We start from the raw sequence: 11005 nt of genomic DNA on the forward strand, positions 1-11005 counted from the left end.
CATGTATATCTTCCTTTGAAAAGTGTCTGTTCATGTCCTTTGCCTACTTTTTAATGGGGTTGTTTTTTGCTTGTAAATTTGTTTAAGTTCCCCTTGTTTGTGTATAGAAATACTACTGAGTTTTGTACATTAATTTTTGTGGGGAAAAGAAAGATCAGACTGTTACTGTGTCTATGTAGAAAGAAGTAGACATAAGAGACTCCGTTTTGTTCTTTCTGTACTAAGAAAAATTCTTCTGCCTTGAGATGCTGTTAATCTGTAACCCTACCCCCAACTCTGTGCTCCCTGAAACATGTGCTGTGTCAACTCAGGGTTAAATGGATTAAGGGCTGTGCAGGAAGTGCTTTGTTAAACAAATGCTTGAAGGCAGCATGCTTGTTAAGAGTCATCACCACTCCCTAATCTCAAGTACCCAGAGACACAATACACTGCAGAAGGCCGCAGGGACCTCTGCCTAGGAAAGCCAGGTATTGTCCAAGGTTTCTCCCCATGTGATAGTCTGAAATATGGCCTCTTGGGAAGGGAAAGACCTGACCATCCCCTAGCCCAACACCTGTAAAGGGTCTGTACTGAGGAGGATTAGTAAAAGAGGAAGGCCTCTTTACACTTGAGATAAGAGGAAGGCATCTGTCTCCTGCTGGTCCCTGGGCAATGGAATGTCTAGGTGTAAAACCCCATTGTATATTCCATCTACTGAGATAGGAGAAAATTGCCTTAGGGCTGGAGGTGAGACATGCTGGCAGCAATACCGCTCTTCAAGGCATTGAGATGTTTATGTATATGCACATCTAAAGCACAGCACTTTTTTCTTTACCTTGTTTATGATGCAGAGACATTTGTTCACATGTTTTCCTGCTGACCTTCTCTCCACTATTACCCTATTGTCCTTCCACATCCCCTTCTCTGAGAGACACCCGATAATGATCAATAAATACTAAGGGAACTCAGAGACTGGTGCAGGCACCGGTTTCCCTGGGCCTACTTTTCTTTCTCTGTACTTTGTCTCTGTGTCTCTTTCTTTTCTCAAGTCTCTCGTTCCACCTGATGAGAAATGCCCACAGGCATGGAGGGGCAGGCCACCCCTTCAATTTTGTATCCTGAAATTTTGCTGAAGTTATCAGATCAAGGTGCTTTGGGGCAGAGACTGGGGGTTTTTAGGTATAGAATCATGTAGTCTTTCAACAGATAGTTTGACTTCCTCTCTTCCTACTTGGATGCCTCTTATTGCTTTCTCTTGCCTGACTGCTCTGGCTTATGCTATTATTTTTAACTTTGCTTGTGTATTTTGGGTTTATCTCTTGTAAAACAGACTTTAAAAATTTAAATGGATTTGCAATTATATGAATTGCTGATAATATTTTAAAATTTATTTCTATAATTTCATTTATGCTTTTTGTTGTTCTGCTTTCTCTATGCTTTATTCCATTGCTTTTGGATTAATTCAGGAGTTTTAAAAAATTCTACTTTTTTCATATCTAATGCTTAGTTTTTGGCTGTTAAAACTCAAACTCTGTGATCCTAGGTATCTGTCTATGACTTCAGGACAACTGCAGCTTTACGGTACTTTAATCCCTTGGTTCTACTTCATTCTTAGTATTTGCTTACATATCTATATATCTATTGTCAGGCCTCTGAGCCCAAGCCAAGCCATGGCATCCCCTGTGACTTGCAGGTATATGCTCAGATGGCCTGAAGTAACTGAAGAATCACAAAAGAAGTGAATATGCCCTGCCCCACCTTAACTGATGACATTCCACCACAAAAGAAGTGTAAATGGCCAGTCCTTGCCTTAACTGATGACATTACCTTGTGAAAGTCCTTTTCCTGGCTCATCCTGGCTCAAAAAGCACCCCCACTGAGCACCTTGCGACCCCCACTCCTGCCTGCGAGAGAACAAACCCCCTTTGACTGTAATTTTCCTTTACCTACCCAAATCCTATAAAACGGCCCCACCCTTATCTCCTTTCTCTGACTCTCTTTTCAGACTCAGCCCGCCTGCACCCAGGTGAAATAAACAGCCATGTTGCTCACACAAAGTCTGTTTGGTGGTCTCTTCACACAGACGCGCATGAAATTTGGTGCCGTGACTTGGATCGGGGGACCTCCCTTGGGAGATCAATCCCCTGTCCTCCTGTTCTTTGCTCCATGAGAAAGATCCACCTATGACCTCAGGTCCTCAGACCGACCAGTCCAATGAACATCTCACCAATTTTAAATCAGGTAAGCGGCCTCTTCTTACTCTCTTCTCCAACCTCTCTCACTGTCCCTCAACCACTTTCTCCTTTCCAGTCTTCATTCTCTCCCTTCTCTTAATTTCAATTCCTTTCATTTTCTGGTAGAGACAAAGGAGACAAGTTTTATCCTTGGACCCAAAACTCCGGCGCCGGTCACGGACTGGGAAGGCAGCCTTCCCTTGGTGTTTAATCATTGCAGGGACACCTCTCTGATTATACACTCACGTTTCAAGGGTGTCAGACCACGCAGGGACGCCTGTCTTGGTCCTTCACCCTTAGTGGCAAGTACCCCAACCCCTTCTCTTCTTGTCTCTACCCCTTCTCTGCTTTTCTGGGAGAGGGGCAAGTACCCCTCAACACCTTCTCTTTCACCCTTAGTGGCAAGTCCCGCTTTTCTGGGGAAGGGGCAAGTACCCCTCAACACCTTCTCTACTTGTCTCTACCCCTTCTCTGCTTTTCTGGGAGAGGGGCAAGTACCCCTCAACCCCTTCTCCTTCACCCTTAGTGGCAAGTCCTGCTTTTCTGGGGAAGGGGCAAGTACCCCTCAACCCCTTCTCCTTCACTCTTAGCGGCAAGTCCCGCTTTTCTAGAGGAGGGGCAAGTACCCCAACCTCATATCTCTGCACCCCAATCCCTTATTTCCATGCCCCAACCTATCTCTGTGCCCCAATCCCTTATTTCCACGCCCCAACCTCTTATCTCTGTGCCCCAATCCCTTACTTCTGTGCCCCAACCTCTTATCTCTGTGCCCCAATCCCTTATTTCCACACCCCAACCTCTTATATCTCTGTGCCCCAATCCCTTATTTCCGTGCCCCAACCTCTTATCTCTGCACCCCAATCCCTTATTTCCACGCCCCAACCTCTTATCTCTGTGCCCCAATCCCTTACTTCTGTGCCCCAGCCTCTTATCTCTGTGCCCCAATCCCTTATTTCCACACCCCAACCTCTTATATCTCTGTGCCCCAATCCCTTATTTCCATGCCCTGACCTCTTATCTCTGCACCCCAACCCCTTTTCCCACTTTTCTGGAAGGTAAGAACCCCCGACCCTTACCTCCGTTTCTCTACTCTCTTTTCTCTAGGCTTGCTTCCTTCACTATGGGCGACCTTCCACCCTCCATTCCTCCTTCTACTCCCTTGGCCTGCGTTCTTAAAAACTTAAAACCTCTTCAACTCACACCTGACCTAAAACCTAAATGCCTTATTTTCTTCTGCAATGCCGCTTGACCCCAGTACAAACTCGACAGTAGTTCCAAATAGCCAGAAAATGGCACTTTGAATTTTTCCATCCTGGAAAACCTAAATAATTTTTGTTGAAAAATAGGCAAACGGTCTGAGGTGCCTGACATCCAGGCATTCTTTTACACATCAGTCCCTTCCTAGTCTCTGTGCCCAGTGCACCTTGTCCCAAATCTTCTTTCTTTCCCTCCCGCCTGTCCCCTCAGTACCAACCTCAAGCGTGGCTGAGTCTTTCTAATCTTCTTTTCTACAGATCCATCTGACCTCTCCCCTCCTCCCCAGGCTGCTCCTCGCCAGGCCAAGCTAGGTCCCAATTCTTCCTCAGCCTCTGCTACTCCACCCTATAATCTTTTTATCACCTGCCCTCTTCACACCTGATCTGGCTTACAGTTTCATTCTGTGACTAGCCCTCCCACACCTGCCCAGCAATTTACTCTTAAAAAGGTGGCTGGAGCCAAAGGCATAGTCAAGGTTAATGCTCCTTTTTCTTTATCCCAAATCAGAAGCGTTTAGGCTCTTTTTCATCAAATATAAAAATCCAGCCCAGTTCATGGCTCGTTTGGCAGCAACCCTGAGATGCTTTACAGCCCTAGATCCTAAAAGGTCAAAAGGCCATCTTATTCTCAATATTCATTTTATTACCCAATCTGCTCCCGACATTAAATAAAACTCCAAAAATTTGAATTTAGCCCTCAAACCCCACAACAGGACTTAATTAACCTCACCTTCAAGGTGTACAATAACAGAAAAAAGTTGCAATTCCTTGCCTCCACTGTGAGACAAACCCCAGCCACATCTCCAGCACACAAGAACTTCCAAATGCCTGAACCGCAGCAGCCAGGTGTTCCTCCAGAACCTCCTCCCCCAGGAGCTTGCTACACTTGCCAGAAATCTGGCCACTGGGCCAAGGAACGCCCGCAGCCCGGGATTCCTCCTAAACCGCATCCCATCTTTGTGGGACCCCACTGAAAATCGGACTGTTCAACTCACCTGGCAGCCACTCCCAGAGCCCCTGGAACTCTGGCCCAAGGCTCTCTGACTGACTCCCTCCCAGATCTTCTTGGCTTAGCAGCTGAAGACTGACACTGCCAGATCACCTTGGAAGCCCCCTAGACCATCATGGATGCCGAGCTTCAGGTAACTCTCACAGTGGAAGGTAAGCCCATCCCCTTCTTAATCAATATGGAGGCTACCCACTCCACATTACCTTCTTTTTAAGGGCCTGTTTCCCTTGCCTCCATAACTGTTGTGGATATTGACGGCCAGGCTTCTAAACCTCTTAAAACTCCCCAACTCTGGTGCCAACTTAGACAATACTCTTTTAAGCACTCCTTTTTAGTTATCCCCACCTGACCAGTTCCCTTATTAGGCTGAGACACTTTAACTAAATTATCTGCTTCCCTGACTATTCCTGGACTACAGCTACATCTCATTGCCGCCCTTCTTCCCAATCCAAAGCCTCCTTTGCATCCTCCTCTTGTATTCCCCCACCTTAACCCACAAGTATAAGATACCTCTACTCCCTCCTTGGCGACCGATCATGCACCCCTTACCATCTCATTAAAACCTAATCACCCTTACCCCACTCAACGCCAATATCCCATCCCGCAGCACACTTTAAAAAGATTAAAGCCTGTTATCACTCGCCTGCTACAGCATGGCCTTTTAAAGCCTATAAACTCTCCTTACCATTCCCCCATTTTACCTGTCCGAAAACCAGACAAACCTTACAAGTTAGTTCAGGATCTGTGCCTTATCAACCAAATTGTTTTGCCTATCCACCCTGTGGTGCCAAACCCATATACTCTCCTATCCTCAATACCTGCCTCTACAACCCATCATTCTCTTCTAGATCTCAAACATGCTTTCTTTACTATTCCTTTGCACCCTTAATCCCAGCCTCTCTTCGCTTTCACTTGGACTGACCCTGACACCCATCAAGCTCAGCAAATTACCTAGGCTGTACTACCGCAAAGCTTCACAGACAGCTCCCATTACTTCAATCAAGCCCAAATTTCTTCCTCATCTGTTACCTATCTTGGCATAATTCTCATAAAAACACATGTGCTCTCCTTGCCAATCATGTCCGACTGATCTCTCAAACCCCAGCACCTTCTACAAAACAACAACTCCTTTCCTTCCTAGGCATGGTTAGCGTGGTCAGAATTCTTACACAAGAGCCAGGACCACACCCTGTAGCCTTCCTGTCCAAACAACTTGACCTTACTGTTTTAGCCTAGCCCTCATGTCTGTGTGCAGCGCCTGCCGCTGCTTTAATACTTTTAGAGGCCCTCAAAATAACAAACTATGCTCAACTCACCCTCTACAGTTCTTATAACTTCCAAAATCTATTTTCTTCCTTATACCTGACGCATATACTTTCTGCTCCCTGGCTCCTTCAGCTATACTCTTTGTTGAGTCTCCCACAATTATCATTGTTCCTGGCCCGGACTTCAATCCGGCCTCCCACATTATTCCTGGTACCACACCTGACCCCCATGACTGTATCTCTCTGATCCACCTGACATTCACCCCATTTCCCCAAATTTCCTTCTTTCCTGTTCCTCACCCTGATCAGGCTTGATTTATTGATGGCGGTTCCACCAGGCCTAATTGCCACATACCAGCAAAGGCAGGTTATACTATAGTACAAGCCACTAGCCCGCCTCTTAGAACCTCTCATTTCCTTTCCATCGTGGAAATCTATCCTCAAGGAAATAACTTCTCAGTGTTCCATCTGCTATTCTACTCCTCAGGGATTATTCAGGCCCCCTCCCTTCCCTACATATCATGCTCAAGGATTTGCCCCACCCAGGACTGGCAAATTAGCTTTACTCAACATGCCCTGAGTCAGATAACTAAAATACCTCTTAGTCTAGGTAGATGCTTTCACTGGATAGGTAGAGGCCTTTCCTACAGGGTCTGAGAAGGCCACCACAGTCATTTCTTCCCTTCTGTCAGACATAATTCCTCAGTTTAGCCTTTCCACCTCAATACAGTCTGATAACAGATGAGCCTTTATTAGTCAAATCAGCCAAGCAGTTTTTCAGGCTCTTAGTATTCAGTGAAACCTTTATATCCCTTACAGTCCTCCAACTTCAAGAAAAGTAGAATGGACTAAAGGTCTTTTAAAAACACACCTCACCAAGCTCAGCCACCAACTTAAAAAGGACTGGACAATACTTTTACCACTTTCCCTTCTCAGAATTCAGGCCTGTCCTCTGAATGCTACAGGGTACAGCCCATTTAAGCTCCTGTATAGTTGCTCCTTTTTATTAGGCCCCAGTCTCATTCCAGACACCAGACCAGCTTAGACTGTGCCCCAAAAAACTTGTCATCCCTACTATCTTCTGTCTAGTCATACTCCTATTCACTGTTCTTAACTACTCATACATGCCCTGCTCTTGTTTACACTGCCAGTTTACACTGTTTTTCCAAGCCATCACAGCTGATATCTCCTGGTGCTATCCCCAAACTGCCACTCTTAACTCTTGAAGTAAATAAATAATCTTTGCTGGCAGGACTATGCTGAATCTCCTTAGGCACTCTTTATTCAGTTATCCTGAGTCGTCCCAATTCTTAGACCTTTTATACCTGTTTTTCTCCTTCTGTGATTCCATTTAGTTTCTCAATTCATCCAAAACTGTATCCAGGCCATCACCAATCATTCTATACGACAAATGTTTCTTCTAACCTCCCCACAATATCACCCCTTACCACAAGACCTCCCTTCAGCTTAATCTCTCCCACTCTAGGTTCCCACGCCACCCCTAATCCCACTTGAAGCAGCCCTGAGAAACATCGCCCATTCTCTCTCCATACCGTCCCCCAAAAATTTTCACCGCCCCAACACTTCAACACTATTTTGTTTTATTTTTCTTATTAATATAAGAAGGCAGGAATGTCAGGCCTCTGAGCCCAAGCCAAGCCATCGCATCCCTTGTGACTTGCACGTATAGGCCCAGATGGCCTGAAGTAACTAAAGAATCACAAAAGAAGTGAATATGCCCTGCCCCACTTTAACTGATGACATTCCACCACAAAAGAAGTGTAAATGGCCAGTCCTTGCCTTAACTGATGACATTACCTTGTGAAAGTCCTTTTCCTGGCTCATCCTGGCTCAAAAAGCACCCCCACTGAGCACCTTGCGACCCCCACTCCTGCCTGCCAGAGAACAAACTCCCTTTGACTGTAATTTTCCTTTACCTACCCAAATCCTATAAAACGGCCCCACCCTTATCTCCCTTCACTGACTTTCTTTGCGGACTCAGCCCGCCTGCACCCAGGTGAAATAAACAGCCATGTTGCTCACACAAAGCCTGTTTGGTGGTCTCTTTACATGGACGTGCATGAAATCTATGTATCTACATTTTTTAATGTTTTGGTATAATCTGTTTTTTAAAAAATTCATACGTAACAGATGTAACATATTTTGAGGATACATGTGATATTTTGATACATTCACATAATGTGTAATAATCAAATTGTGGTAATTGGGATATCCATCACCTTAAACATTTTTCTTTATGCCGGAAATGCTTATTCTCTATTACCTATTTTAAAATTTACTATAGATTATTGTTTACTATAGTAATTCTATTGATCCATTTTACACTAGATCTTATTTCTTTTATCTAACTGTATTTTCATATCCATTAATTAACCTCTCTTTATCCTCTTCTCTCCCTTACCCTTCCTGGCCTCTGGTAACCACCAATATACTTCCCATCTTCATGAGATCTACTTTCTTAGCTCCTGCATAGGAATGAGAACTGCTATGTATATATTTTGAATGTATGTATCATCTACTTTTTTGGTGTTTGAGGAACTCCTTTATGGTTTTGCTAGTTCAGATCTATATTTACAAGTATTTTTTGAATCAGATTTTATTATGTATTTATACTTTTTATGTACTGAGAATTTTTTCAGGGAATGTAGTCTCTAATACTACCTCAAGTAGAAATATTTGTTAAATAGTTAATTATTGTTTTTGCATATATTTACCACTTTTCAAACACAAGAATTATTTCTATGTTACATACCATGATGTACCTCTCATATCGATCATTTGTATTTCATTGCCATTCTTCCCTTTTCCATTATCCTTTTGCATGAATTGCTTAACATTGTTATCCATCTTACTTATTACTTTTCTACAGTGATTTTTCAGATTCCTTCCTTTGTCCCATTTGGCATATTTTCTTTGTGATGCCCATTTGCCTTTCTCTCAAACTGTTGTATACAATCTCATCATGCATTTCTTTTCTTAAAAGTGAAATGTGCATTTTCTTATATGTTGTTGCCAAAAAATGATTGTAGGTTGATACCTCTTGGGTATCATTAGTCTTTACTTTGGCATCTTTTAAACCTTTGCTTTGGAACATAAGCTAAAAGCATGTTTATATTAACCATTTGGTCACCACTGACAACCTAAGAGAAGGACTGGGAGCTGATGCCATGAGATGTTATTGCTGCAGAGCTTTGTTTTTGTAGGCCTATATTTGTATTTATTAATATACTTGTTTTAATCCTGTCTCTGGGTACATGCTCCGCTAAAGTGGAGGATTATTCTATTCCACTGAGAAAATACATTATGGCTCTTTATTGTTGTTATTCATGGTGTCCTGGCCATTTTAGAGAATTTCTTATGAGGACACAGGCAGTCTTTAGACTTCTTCTTTTGTGAACATGGGTGACACTGCTAGTTGTTTCCTTAATATTTATTTAGTCATTTATTCTCACTGATGGAAGCTCAATTCTGTCTAGAGTGGCAATGCGTCCAGGCAAAACATCCTGTCGCTCAGTGTTACTTGTCTCCATATGCCATATTCGATTGGCTCATATGCCATATTTTTAAATGCATGGCATAGTTTATTAACAACAGTTTCGTGTGATTGAGCCAAGAATTTTTGGCCACGAAGATGGAAATCACTGGGTGCAGCAAATCACTGGGTGGAGATTCTGTGAAGGCTGTTTTAAAGGAGCTGTATATTTCTGGTTTGATTTTTCAACCTTCTGTCCTTTGCCCTTCTCCTTCATTTCTTTTTCTGTGATCTTCAACCCAATGACTAACATTAAAACAGCCATCTTATAAATAAAGCCTGAAAGATGCATCTGAATGAGAGCAGAGTAAGGACAGAATAAGTCCTTGATAACCTATTTAAGCAATTGCACCATCCATAGACTGCACACTTTTGGATATGTTGTTATATGAAAAAAAAAATAGGCCCTTATTTAGTTATGTCAGCCCCTACCCCTCTACCATCCTAATCATTGCTTTTTCTGATGAGGACTCATAACTAAGAAAATGGCTCCAAATAAATTGGTCCTAGTTTCTTATATATTTGTAATTTCCAAATAAATTGGGCATAGTCTCCCTTACCTTAAGTCCTCAGCAATCCAGATGAAGAAACAGTAGAATTCATTCTTGTACTGAAGTGAACTTGCAATACTATTTCACATGCTCAGAGAAGAGTAATGAGGAAAGGCTACTCTTTTTTCTTTCTCTAGACACACAAGAATGGTTTTTACATGTAGTCATTGGCATGGAGGAAAAGACCCCAACTACAGCTGCTTATGCTCCAAGCTATTGACTATTTAAATCGAGGGATATTAGAAAATATTATTCAGATTTGTTTCACTTACTTCCAGCAACACTTCACTCCTGCCTTTGGGAGGGGAGTTTTATGTTGGGTCTCTATATCCCAAGCTTAACCTAGAACATTATAGATGTGTTTGCAGATCAGTGGGCTGTGTTATGCAGGCAGCTTGCTGTGCTCCTGAATTTTAGGGTCAAGGATATGGTAATGGTAATGGCTACTTGTCATTAAGTTCCTACCATGTTCTAGCTACTGTTCTCAGCACTTGACGTGTGTTAACTCACTTAATTCTTATACAGTAGATAGGTTCTATTATTAATACTCTCACTTTCCAGGGGAGGCAACTGAGACTGTGAGAGATTGAATCATTTGCCCAATGTCACCTGGTTAGAATGGGGCAGAGTGGGGATGGGACTCTGGCAGATGGACTCCATAGTCTGTACCGTGACTTCTTAGCTGCTTTTCCTGGACCTTGTATACAGATGTCTCCCTGGAATTCTAAACCTCATAAGGAAAGAAGCTGTGCTGGGAAAGACAGGAAGGAAGCACAGAGAAAAGCAAATGAACACAAACTGTTGGAGAAGAAAAGCCACTATTGAAGAGGCTGCCAGGAAATATGAGAGACTTTCCCTACCGCGATGCTATGATTTTTGTCCTAGTTTGAACTGTACCCAGAAATAAAATTGTCCTCTTCATTTTTACTTCTCTGAAATCTTTCATGTTCACGGGAAGATGTGTGAAAGTTTTCTCTTCTACTGCCATCCTTTCACAAACCCTAAGGCTCTTCTCTGAGGCTTGGTCCACTATGGCATCCATAGAGCTACTTGGTGCAATAGAAAGTTGGTTCTCAAAATCAGACAGGCTTGGATTTGTATTCCTCTTCAGCTATTACTAACCCGTGTGATCTGTGTGATCTGTACAAGTCACTTAAC

General features: G+C 43.0%; 1 long non-coding RNA gene across 3 annotated transcripts; it reads left to right on the plus strand.

The window, feature by feature from the left end:
- The first annotated feature begins 927 nt into the window (after positions 1 to 927).
- Positions 928 to 10774, plus strand: LOC109028763 (uncharacterized). 3 transcript variants are annotated; one of them, XR_008669962.2, is made up of 5 exons: positions 928 to 1127; positions 1523 to 1560; positions 1985 to 2220; positions 3728 to 4630; positions 10556 to 10774. It is a non-coding gene; the product is annotated as an uncharacterized lncRNA (long non-coding RNA). The 3 variants fall into 3 exon arrangements; XR_008669961.2 differs by lacking the exon at positions 1523 to 1560 and having other exon boundaries at positions 929 to 1127; XR_008669960.2 differs by lacking the exons at positions 928 to 1127; positions 1523 to 1560 and having other exon boundaries at positions 1600 to 2220.
- The last annotated feature ends 231 nt before the right edge of the window (positions 10775 to 11005 follow it).

Source organism: Gorilla gorilla, chromosome 9 (genome assembly GCF_029281585.2).
Source record: "Gorilla gorilla gorilla isolate KB3781 chromosome 9, NHGRI_mGorGor1-v2.1_pri, whole genome shotgun sequence".
In the NCBI taxonomy this organism is placed as follows: Eukaryota; Metazoa; Chordata; class Mammalia; order Primates; family Hominidae; genus Gorilla; species Gorilla gorilla.